General features: G+C 60.3%; 2 protein-coding genes across 2 annotated transcripts in view; both read left to right on the top strand.

Annotated features, from left to right (window-relative positions):
* The window catches only part of LOC140468612 (uncharacterized), a 1,157,363-nt gene that overhangs the window by 39,141 nt on the left and 1,106,812 nt on the right, over positions 1–11,410 (top strand). The gene's annotated exons all lie outside the window — the stretch shown is intronic.
* Positions 1–11,410, top strand: part of LOC140468686 (T-cell surface glycoprotein CD3 zeta chain-like) — a 684,153-nt gene that overhangs the window by 294,913 nt on the left and 377,830 nt on the right. The gene's annotated exons all lie outside the window — the stretch shown is intronic.

The raw sequence follows: 11,410 nt of genomic DNA, 5'->3' as shown, positions 1-11,410 counted from the left end.
GGGAGGGGGTAGGAGGGGCAATGAGGAGGGAGGGGGTAGGAGAGAGGGAGGGGGTAGGAGGGGCAATGAGGTAGGGAGGGGCAATGAGGGAGGGAGGTAGGTTGGAGGGGCAATGAGGGACGGAGGTAGGAGGGAGGGACGAAGGGGAAATGAGGGAGAGAGGGGAAATGAGGGAGAGAGGGGCAATGAGGGGAGGGAGGGAGGTAGGAGGGAGGGGCAATGAGGGAGGGAGATAAGAGGGTGGGAGGTAGGGGGGCAATGAGGGAAGGGGGTGGGAGGGACGGAGGTAGGGGGGTAGGGAGGGGCAATGAGGGAGGGAGGGTAAGGAGGAAGGGAGGGAAGGAGGAGGGGAGTAGGAGGAAGGGAGGGAGGTAGGAGGGAGGGAGGATGGCGGAGGGAGTGAGGGAGAGGAGGGATTGGGGTGGGAGGGGGAGGAGGGAGGGTTATAGGAGGGAGGAGGTAGGAGGGAGGGAGGGGGAGTAGGAGAGAGGGGGGTAGGAGGGTGGGAGGGAGGTAGGAGGGAGGGAGGGGTGTATGAGGGAGGGAGGAAGGGTGTATGAAGGAGGGAGGAAGGGGTATGAGGGAGGGGTGTATGAGGGTGGGAGGGGTATGAGGGAGGGAAGGAGGGGTATGAGGAAGGGAGGGTGGGTATGAGGAAGGGAGGGTGAGTATGAGGGAGGGAAGGGATGTATGTGGGAGAGAGGGAGGGGTGTATGAGGGAGGGAGGGGGGATATGAAGGAGGGGAGAGATGTCTGAGGGAGAGAGGGATGTATGAGGGAGGGGATTATGACGGAGGGAGGGGTGTATGAGGGAGGGAGGGTATGAGGGAGGGGAGGTGTGTATGAGGGAGGGGCGATATGAAGGAGGGGAGGGGAGAGATGTATGAGGGAGGGAGGGAGGGGGGTATGAGGGAGGAGGCTATGATGGAGGGAGGGGTGTATGAGGGAGGGAATGTGGGATGGAGGGGCTATGAGGGGGAGGGGCATAAGGTAAGGAGGAGGGTATGAGAGAGGGAGGTGGGTATGAGGGAGGGGGTGGGGGAATGAGGGGGAGGGGATATGAGGAAGGTGGGAGGGAGGGGACAGGTGTGAGGGAGGGGAGAGGGGTGTATGTGGGAGGGAGAGGAGCAGGGAATGAGGGAGGGAGAGTAGGGCGATAGGGGAGGGTCAGGGATACGACCAAGGTCAGGGGGATATGAGGGAGAGAGGAATGGGGGGGGGGGGGTGGATATGATGTGTATGAGGAGATGATGGTACATTGGAGGGGAGGGTCGATGAGGTGGAGGGCGTATGACGGAGAGGAGGAGGAGGAGGAGGAGAAAAGGGGGTATGAGAGTTGGGGGGGCATGAGCGAGGGAAGCGGGAACAAGGGAGAGGAAGGAGGTGGGGTAATGAGGGAGAAAGGGAATGGGGTAGTGAAAGGGGGATTGAGGTTGATGGGGAGGGATGGGTGATGGATTAGGTTAGGTTTAGGTTACTTACAGTGTGGAAACAGGCCCTTCGGCCCAACAAGTCCACACCGCCCCGCGAAGCGCAACCCACCCATACCCCTACATTTACCCCTTACCTAACACTACGGGCAATTTAGCATGGCCAATTCACCTGACCTGCACATCTTTGGACTGTGGGAGGAAACCGGAGCACCCGGAGGAAACCCACGCAGACACGGGGAGAATGTGCAAACTCCACACAGACAGTCGCCCAAGGCTGGAATCAAACCTGGGACCCTGGCGCTGTGAGGCAACAGTGCTAACCACTGAGGCCCACCATGCCGCCCTCAATGGAGGGAGGGAGGGTGGGACCATACAGAGATTTGGGGATCAGAGTAGGGGGTGAGGAAGGGGGTTGTGATTCGATGTACCTCGGCAAGATTTGGTTTTGCGTTTAGCTCAGTCGGATCACAAAGTGACTTCACAGTGACAGACCAGAGCAAGGAATACAGTCTTACAGCTACAGAGAGGGAGGGGGGAATGAGGTGGTCAGGTAGGGGTTGGGGGAGGCTCAGGAATGACGGGTGAGCGATTAGATTAGATTCCCGACAGTCTGGAAACAGGCCACTCGGCCCATCAAGTCCACACCGACCCTCCGAAGAGGGACCCACCCCAGACCCGTTTCCCCTGACTAATGCAGCGAACGCTTATGGGCAACTTAGCATGGCTGATTCACCTGGCCTGCACGTCTTTGGACCGTGGGAGTGAACCCACAGAGAACGCCCAAACTCCAGACAGACGGGTGGCCCAAGCAGGAATTGGATCTGGGTCCCTGGCGCTGTGAGGCACCATACCGCCCGAAGGCAAAGGAGGGTGGAGCAATGGGTTGGGGGGGCAGACTGAGTGGAATGGGGGAGAGTGGGGGGGGGGGGGGTCAGGAGATGGAGGAGAGGTTGGGGGTTGAGGGAGGTGAGAATGACACGGGGGTTTGTTTGGGGTGAGGGAAGGCGATGAGGATGGGATGTGGGGGATAAGGTAAGATTGATCATGTGGTGGAAAGGGGAGGAGAAAGGGGGGGGGGAGTAGATGAACGAGGGAGTGTGGTTGATTAAAACTGGGGGAAAGCCAACAGAGCAGAATATAATTCCTGACTTTAGGACAGGCCAGTGAGCTATCTGACAGGGGGTAGTTACCGTTTTAACACTGAGAGGTGTGAAGTAACACATTTTGATGCAAGCGAATGAGGAAGGGGACGAGCTCAGTCACACCGAGGGCGCTGAAATTCCGCAAAGGGGGAAGAAACTGTGTCCAGCGGTCAGGAGGGTGAGTATCATGCTGTGATCCGAGCAGGTTCAATAGGAATTAACTTTCAAGAGAGAAGTTGAAGGAGGGGGGTGATGGTAGCATTGCCAAAAACAGAAGAGGGGGTATGTGCAGTTCTGGTCGATGGGGGTCCTAATTCCCCACAATTTAGTGGTGGGAGCACCCTGTTCAATGATGTTGGTGTGACACTGGGAGCCGCCTATGTCAACATGTCACGCTGCAGTGACAGTTCCCGGCCAGTGGTGTCGCTCCAGACCCGGACCACGGAGTAAACGTAACTCCATCCCAGCTCTACGCCCACTTTTCCCAATAACTGTGAGTTTAGTCATTGATTAACTATTGTAGAGCCAACCGTTCTCCAACTTAACCATTCTATAGCGACAGTAAGGTGAATTAATTTTGCGAATGGCACTGATTGGTGGCCGTGAGGAATGATCCAAACACCTTTTGACGTGTAACCTCACTTCGTCATCTTGCCTCCTCTCCTGTCCCAAACAACTCCAACAGATGGAACACCTTCAGTGTCCTACGACAGGCAGGGTGCAGCTGGAGAGGCTCAACAACACTTCACACTCCAACCGTAAAAGGAGCTATTTGAACATAGAGTCATAGGGATGGACAGCACGGAAACAGACCCTTCGGCCAACTCATCCCTGCCGACGGGGGGAGTTGGAGGGTGGGGAGATGCACCAGAGGGCAGAATTCGAGGAACAAAGAGTTCTTGCAAGGGTGTAGGAGATAGGGTGGAGTGTAGGGCCTGGAGGGGAGGACAGAGATAGGGAGGGGGTGTAGGGGGCTGGAGGGGAGGACAGAGATAGGGAGGGGGTGTAGGGGCTGGAGGGGAGGACAGAGATAGGGAGGGGGTGTAGGGGCTGGAGGGGAGGACAGAGATAGGGAGGGGGTGTAGGGGCTGGAGGGGAGGACAGAGATAGGAGGGGGTGTAGGGGGCTGGAGGAGGGGACGGAGATAGGGAGGGGGGTGTAGGGGCTGGAGGGGAGGACAGAGATAGGGAGGGGTTGTAGGGGCTGGAGGAGGGGACGGAGATAGGGAGGGGTGTAGGGGCTGGAGGGGAGGACAGAGATAGGGAGGGAGTGTAGGGGGCTGGAGGGGAGGACAGAGATAGGGAGGGGGTGTAGGGGGCTGGAGGGGAGGACAGAGATAGGGAGGGGGTGTAGGGGCTGGAGGGGAGGATGGGGATAGGGAGGGGGTGTAGGGGCTGGAGGGGAGGACAGAGATAGGGAGGGGGTGGAGGGGGCTGGAGGGGAGGACAGAGATAGGGAGGGGGGTGTAGGGGGCTGGAGGGGAGCACAGAGATAGGGAGGGGGTGTAAGGCCTGGAGGGGAGCACAGAGATAGGGAGGGGGTGTAAGGCCTGGAGGGGAGGACAGAGATAGGGACGGGGCGTAGGGGCTGGAGGGGAGGACAGAGATAGGGAGGGGGTGTAAGGCCTGGAGGGGAGGACAGAGATAGGGACGGGGCGTAGGGGGCTGGAGGGGAGCACAGAGATAGGGAGGGGGTGTAGGGGCTGGAGGAGGGGAGGATGGGGATAGGGAGGGGGTGTAGGGGGCTGGAGGGGAGGACAGAGATAGGGAGGGGGTGTAGGGGCTGGAGGAGGGGACAGAGATAGGGAGGGGGGTGGAGGGGGCTGGAGGGGGTGTAGGGGGCTGGAGGGGAGGACAGAGAGAGGGAGGGGGTGTAGGGGCTGGAGGGGAGGACAGAGATAGGGAGGGGGTGTAGGGGCTGGAGGAGGGGACAGAGATAGGGAGGGGGTTGTAGGGGGCTGGAGGGGAGGACAGAGAGAGGGAGGGGGTGTAGGGGCTGAAGGGGAGGACAGAGATAGGGAGGGGGTATAGGCGCTGGAGGGGAGGACAGAGATAGGAGGGGGTGTAGGGGCTGGAGGGGAGGACAGAGAGAGGGAGGGGGTGTAGGGGGCTGGAGGGGAGGACAGAGATAGGGAGGGGGTGTAGGGGGCTGGAGGGGAGGAGAGGACAGAGATAGGGAGGGGGTGTAGGGGGGCTGGAGGGGAGGACAGAGATAGGGAGGGGGTGTAGGGGCTGAAGGGGAGGACAGAGATAGGAAGGGGGTGTATGGGCTGGAGGGGAGAATGGGGATAGGGAGGGGTGTAGGGGGCTGGAGGGGAGGACAGAGATAGGGAGGGGGTGTAGGGGCTGGAGGGGAGGACAGAGATAGGGAGGGGGTGTAGGGGGCTGGAGGGGAGGACAGAGATAGGGAGGGGTTGTAGGGGCTGGAGGAGGGGACGGAGATGGGGGGGGTATAGGGGCTGGAGGAGGGAACGGAGATAGGGAGAGGGTATAGGGGGCTGGAGGGGAGGATAGAGATAGGGAGGGGGTGTAGGGGCTGGAGGGGAGGACAGAGATAGGGAGAAGGTGTAGGGGGCTGGAGGGGAGGACAGAGATAGGGTGGAGTGTAGGGCCTGGAGGGGAGGACAGAGATAGGGAGGGGGTGTAGGGGCTGGAGGAGGGGACAGAGATAGGGAGGGGGTGTAGGGGGCTGGAGGAGGGGACAGAGATAGGGAGGGGGTGTAGGGCTGGAGTAGGGGACAGAGATAGGGAGGGGGTGTAGGGGGGCTGGAGGAGGGGACAGAGATAGGGAGGGGGTGTAGGGGCTGGAGGAGGGGACTGAGATAGGGAGGGGGGTGTAGGGGGCTGGAGGGAGGACAGAGATAGGGAGGGGGTGTAGGGGGCTGGAGGCGGGGACAGAGATAGGAGGGGTGTAGGGGCTGCAGGGGAGGGACAGAGATAGGGAGGGGGTGTAGGGGCTGGAGGAGGGGACAGAGATAGGGAGGGGGTGTAGGGGGCTGGAGGAGGGGACGGAGATAGGGAGGGGGTGTAGGGGCTGGAGGAGGTGACAGAGATGGGGAGGGGGTGTAGGGGCTGGAGGAGGGGACAGGGGATAGGGAGGGGGTGTAGGGGCTGGAGGAGGGGACAGGGATAGGGAGGGGGTGTAGGGGGCTGGAGGAGGGGACAGAGATAGGGAGGGGGTGTAAGGACTGGAGGAAGAGGACAGAGATAGGGAGGGGGAGTAGGGGGCTGGAGGAGGGACAGAGATAGGGAGGGGGTGTAGGGGCTGGAGGAGGGGACGGGGATAGGGAGGGGGTGTAGGGGCTGGAGGAGGGGACGGGGATAGGGAGGGGGTGTAAGGACTGGAGGAGAGGACAGAGATAGGGAGGGGGTGTAGGGGCTGGAGGAGGGGACGGGGATAGGGAGGGGGTGTAGGGGCTGGAGGAGGGACGGGGATAGGGAGGGGGTGTAGGGGCTGGAGGAGGGGACGGAGATAGGGAGGGGGTGTAGGGGCTGGAGGAGGGGACAGAGATAGGGAGGGGGTGTAAGGACTGGAGGAGAGGACAGAGATAGGGAGGGGGTGTAGGGGCTGGAGGAGGGGACGGAGATAGGGAGGGGGTGTAGGGGCTGGAGGAGGGGACGGAGATAGGGAGGGGGTGTAGGGGCTGGAGGAGGGGACAGAGATAGGGAGGGGTGTAGGGGCTGGAGGACGGGACGGAGATAGGGAGGGGGTGTAGGGGTTGGCAGAGGGGACGGAGATAGGGAGGGGGTGTAGGGGCTGGAGGACGGTAACAGGGATATGGAGGGGGTGTAGGGGCTGGAGGAGGGTAACAGGGATAGGGAGGGGGTGTAGGGTCTAGAGGAGAGTGCGGCTGCTCCCTCAGCTCTGACCCTCCGACAGTGCCCACTCCCTCCAGCACTGACCCTCTGACAGTGCAGAGCTCTCTCAGCAGTGACCCTCTGATCGTGCCCACTCCCTCAGCACTGACCCGCTGACAGTGCCTGCTCCCTCAGCTCTGACCCTCCGACAGTGTGGCACTTCCTCAGCACTGACCCTCTGACAGTGCCCGCTCCCTCAGCACTGACCCTCCGACAGTGCCCGCTCCCTCAGGCACTGACCCTCCGACAGTGCCCACTCCCTCAGCACTGACCCTCTGACAGTGCCCCCTTCCTCAGCACTGACCCTCAGACAGTGCCCACTCCCTCAGCACTGACCCTCCGACAGTGCCCACTCCCTCAGCACTGACCCTCCGACAGTGCGGCACTCCCTCAGCACTGACCCTCTGACAGTGCCCACTACCTCAGCACTGACCCTCCGACAGTGCGGCACTCCTCAGCACTGACCCTCTGACAGTGCCCACTCCCTCAGCACTGACCCTCTGACAGTGCCCCACTCCCTCAGCACTGACCCTCCAACTCTGCGGCACTTCCTCAGCACTGACCGTCTGACAGTGCCCACTCCCTCAGCACTGACCGTCTGACAGTGCCCACTCCCTCAGCACTGACCCCTCTGACAGTGCCCACTCCCTCAGCACTGACCCTCTGATCGTGCCCACTCCCCTCAGCACTGACCCTCCGACAGTGCGGCGCTCCCCTCAGCACTGACCCTTAGACAGTGCCCACTCCCTCAGCACTGACCCTCTGACAGTGCGGCATCCCTCAGCACTGACCCTCCAACTGTGGCTGCTCCCTCAGCACTGACCCTCTGACAGTGCCTGCTCCCTCAGCACTGACCCTCTGACAGTGCGGCACTCCCTCAGCACTGACCCTCTGACAGTGCTGCTCCCTCAGCACTGACCCTCTGACAGTGCGGCACTCCCTCAGCACTGACCCTCTGACAGTGCCCGCTCCCTCAGCACTGACCCTCTGACAGTGCGGCACTCCCTCAGCACTGACCCTATGACAGTGCCCACTCCCTCAGCACTGACCCTCTGACAGTGCCCACTCCCTCAGCACTGACCCTCCAACTCTGCAGCACTTCCTCAGCACTGACCGTCTGACAGTGCCCACTCCCTCAGCACTGACCGTCTGACAGTGCCCACTCCCTCAGCACTGACCCTCTGACAGTGCCCACTCCCTCAGCACTGACCCTCTGATCGTGCCCACTCCCTCAGCACTGACCCTCCGACAGTGCGGCGCTCCCTCAGCACTGACCCTTAGACAGTGCCCACTCCCTCAGCACTGACCCTCTGACAGTGCGGCACTCCCTCAGCACTGACCCTCCAACTGTGCTGCTCCCTCAGCACTGACCCTCTGACAGTGCCTGCTCCTCAGCACTGACCCTCTGACAGTGCGGCACTCCCTCAGCACTGACCCTCTGACAGTGCCCACTCCCCTCAGCACTGACCTCTGACAGTGCCCGCTCCCTCAGCACTGACCCTCTGACAGTGCCCGCGCTCTCAGCACTGACCCTCTGACAGTGCCCACTCCCTCAGCACTGACCCTCTGACAGTGCCCACCCCCTCAGCACTGACCCTCTGACAGTGCGGCACTCCCTGAGCACTGACCCTCCGACAGTTGCCCACTCCCTCAGCACTGACCCTCCGACAGTGCCCGCTCTCTCAGCACTGACCCTCTGACAGTGCCCACTCCCTTAGCACTGACCCTCTGACAGTGCCCGCTCCCTCAGCACTGACCCTCCGACAGTGCCCACTCCCTCAGCACTGACCCTCTGACAGTGCAGAGCTCTCTCAGCACTGACCCTCCGACAGTGCCCACTCCCTCAGCACTGACCCTCTGACAGTGCCCGCTCCCTCAGCACTGACCCTCTTACAGTGCCCAATCCCTCAGCACTGACCCTCTGACAGTGCCCCCTCCCTCAGCACTGACCCTCTGACAGTTCCCACTCCCTCAGCACTGACCCTCTGACAGTTCCCACTCTCTCAGCACTGACCCTCTGACAGTGCGGCACTCCCTCAGCACTGACCCTCTGACAGTGCCTGCTTCCCTCAGCACTGACCCTCTGACAGTGCCCGCTCCCTCAGCACTGACCCTCTGACAGTGCCCGCTCCCTCAGCACTGACCCTCTGACAGTGCCCCCTCCCTCAGCACTGACCCTCTGACAGTGCCCCCTCCCTCAGCACTGACCCTCTGACAGTGCCCACTCCCTCAGCACTGACCCTCTGACAGTGCCCCACTCCCTCAGCACTGACCCTCTGACAGTGCCCACTCCCTCAGCACTGACCCTCTGACAGTGCCCACTCCCTCAGCACTGACCCTCTGACAGTGCCCGCTCCCTCAGCTCTGAGTGATTTGCCTCTCAACGAGCAGTTCATCAATTCAGTGGGAGTAGAAACCATTGGTTCATTCCAGTTTGGGAACATTCCTGTGCTATGATGGTGTCTTGAGGTTTATCCGCGTTGTTTCTCTGGGTCGATGTGGTGCAGTTGATCAACAATTAGACACTGTGTCGTCAGCCTGACATTAACGTTTCCAGTGTTTCCCATGTAATAACTTCGTCATCCCCACAGTCTTCGATATGAATCCGGGAAGGAGGGAACTGGCTTCTCTAGATTCCAAGGTGGAAGCACGAAGAGGCGTCACTCTGAGCTGTACTGACCGACCCCCCCCCCCCCCCCCGCCGAAACCCCACAGTGTTCAGTATCATTTCCCCCTCCCCCCATGACCAAGCAGCTCTGAGCTGTGCTGACTGACCCCCTCCCCCCGAAACCCCCACTGTGTTCAGTATCATTTCCCCCTCCCCCCATGACCAAGCAGCTCTGAGCTGCACTGACCGACCCCCCCGTCCCCAGAAACCCCACTGTGTTCAGTATCATTTCCCCCTCCCCACATGACCAAGCAGCTCTGAGCTGTACTGACCGACCCCCCCCCGAAACCCCACTGTGTTCAGTATCATTTCCCCCTCCCCACATGACCAAGCAGCTCTGAGCTGTGCTGACCCGCCCCCCCCCCCTCCGAAACCCCACAGTGTTCAGTATCATTTCCCCCTCCCCACATGACCAAGCAGCTCTGAGCTGTACTGACCAACCCCCCCCCTGAAACCCCAAGTGTTCAGTATCATTTCCCCTCCCCCATGACCAAGCAGCTCTGAGCTGTACTGACTGCCCCCCCCCCCCTCCCCGAAACCCCACAGTGTTCAGTATCATTTCCCCCTCCCCCCATGACCAAGCAGCTCTGAGCTGTGCTGACTGCCCCCCCCCTCCCCCCGAAACCCCACTGTGTTCAGTATCATTTCCCCCTCCCCACATGACCAAGCAGCTCTGAGCTGTACTGACCGATCCCCCCTCCCCCAGAAACCCCACAGTGTTCAGTATCATTTTCCCCCTCCCCACATGACCAAGCAGCTCTGAGCTGTACTGACCGATCCCCCCCCTCCCGAAACCCCACTGTGTTCAGTATCATTTCCCCCTCCCCCCATGGCCAAGCAGCTCTGAGCTGTACTGACCGACCCCCCCCTGAAACCCCACAGTGTTCAGTATCATTTCCCCCCCCCCACATGACCAAGCAGCTCTGAGCTGTACTGACCGCCCCCCCCCCCCCCCCAAACCCCACAGTGTTCAGTATCATTTCCCCCTCCCCCCATGACCAAGCAGCTCTGAGCTGTACTGACCGATCCCCCCCATCCCCCCGAAACCCCACAGTGTTCAGTATCATTTCCCCCTCCCCACATGACCAAGCAGCTCTGAGCTGTACTGACCGACCCCCCCCCAAACCCCACAGTGTTCAGTATCATTTCCCCCTCCCCCCATGACCAAGCAGCTCTGAGCTGTACTGACCGATTCCCCCCCCCCCCCCAAACCCCACTGTGTTCAGTATCATTTCCCCCTCCCCACATGGCCAAGCAGCTCTGAGCTGTACTGACCGATCCCCTCCCCCCCCAAACCCCACAGTGTTCAGTATCATTTCCCCCCTCCCCCCATGACCAAGCTGCTCTTATCCTTCAGCAGCCTGACCTGGACCACAGTGAGACCTCCTACCTGAGAGGAACAGGTAACGTTGGTGCCACCTGGGTGTTAGGCAATGACCATCACCCACAAGGGAGCTCTGATATTCAGTGGTATTACCATCACTGTCAGTGTCCTTGGGTGGTTTAGCATGAGCAGTAAATATCTCACGGCAAGAGGGGTGTGAGATTTGGACATATAAACGGCGCAAAGTTCATGGAGAAGGATTTCTTCTGACACTGGCGTGAGATAATTCCAAAGCTGATTGGATTCCTGCCATTTGGCCCACCAAGTCCACACCAACCCTCTGAAGAGTAACTCACCTGACCAATATATCCCCAAACTAATGCAACTAACACTGAGCAAGTTAGCGTGGCCAATTCACCCGAACTTCACACCTTTGGGTTGTGGGAGGAAACCGGAGCACCCGGAGGAAACCCACGCAGACACGGGGAGAATGTGCAAACTCCCCACAGTTACCCGAGGTTTGGAATTTAAACCCAGGTCCCTGGTACTGTGAGGCAATGGTGCTAACCGCTGAGCTATCATGCTGAAAGGTGTTAAGGAAGGAGCTATTTGCCTCATGTACATGGAATGAGGCCTGGGAGTTACCTTGGGCTAAGGAATCCTCAATCTATCTGTTCACATCAGCTTTCCTCAGCCGAAGGTACACTGTTTTCCACAGAGAGTATGTTCAATTCACTCACAACACACCAGGGATGTGCAGGTTAGGGTGGGATTGGCCGTGCTAATTGTCCCGCTTGCCCCTAGGCCAGGATGTGCCAGGTTAGGTGGGATAGGCCGTGCTAAATTGTCCCCGTAGTGCCCAGGGTGTAATGTCGTAGTGCAGGGATGTAGGGTGGGATTGGCCGTGCTAAATTGTCCCCTTAGTGCCCAGGGATGTGCAGGTTAGGGGATTGGCCGGATTTAGGGGGATGCCGTGCTAAATTGTC

Source organism: Chiloscyllium punctatum, chromosome 47 (genome assembly GCF_047496795.1).
Source record: "Chiloscyllium punctatum isolate Juve2018m chromosome 47, sChiPun1.3, whole genome shotgun sequence".
Taxonomy (NCBI): domain Eukaryota; kingdom Metazoa; phylum Chordata; class Chondrichthyes; order Orectolobiformes; family Hemiscylliidae; genus Chiloscyllium; species Chiloscyllium punctatum.
Note: the sequence above shows the minus strand (reverse complement) of the source record. Positions and strands in the feature narration are given on the sequence as shown.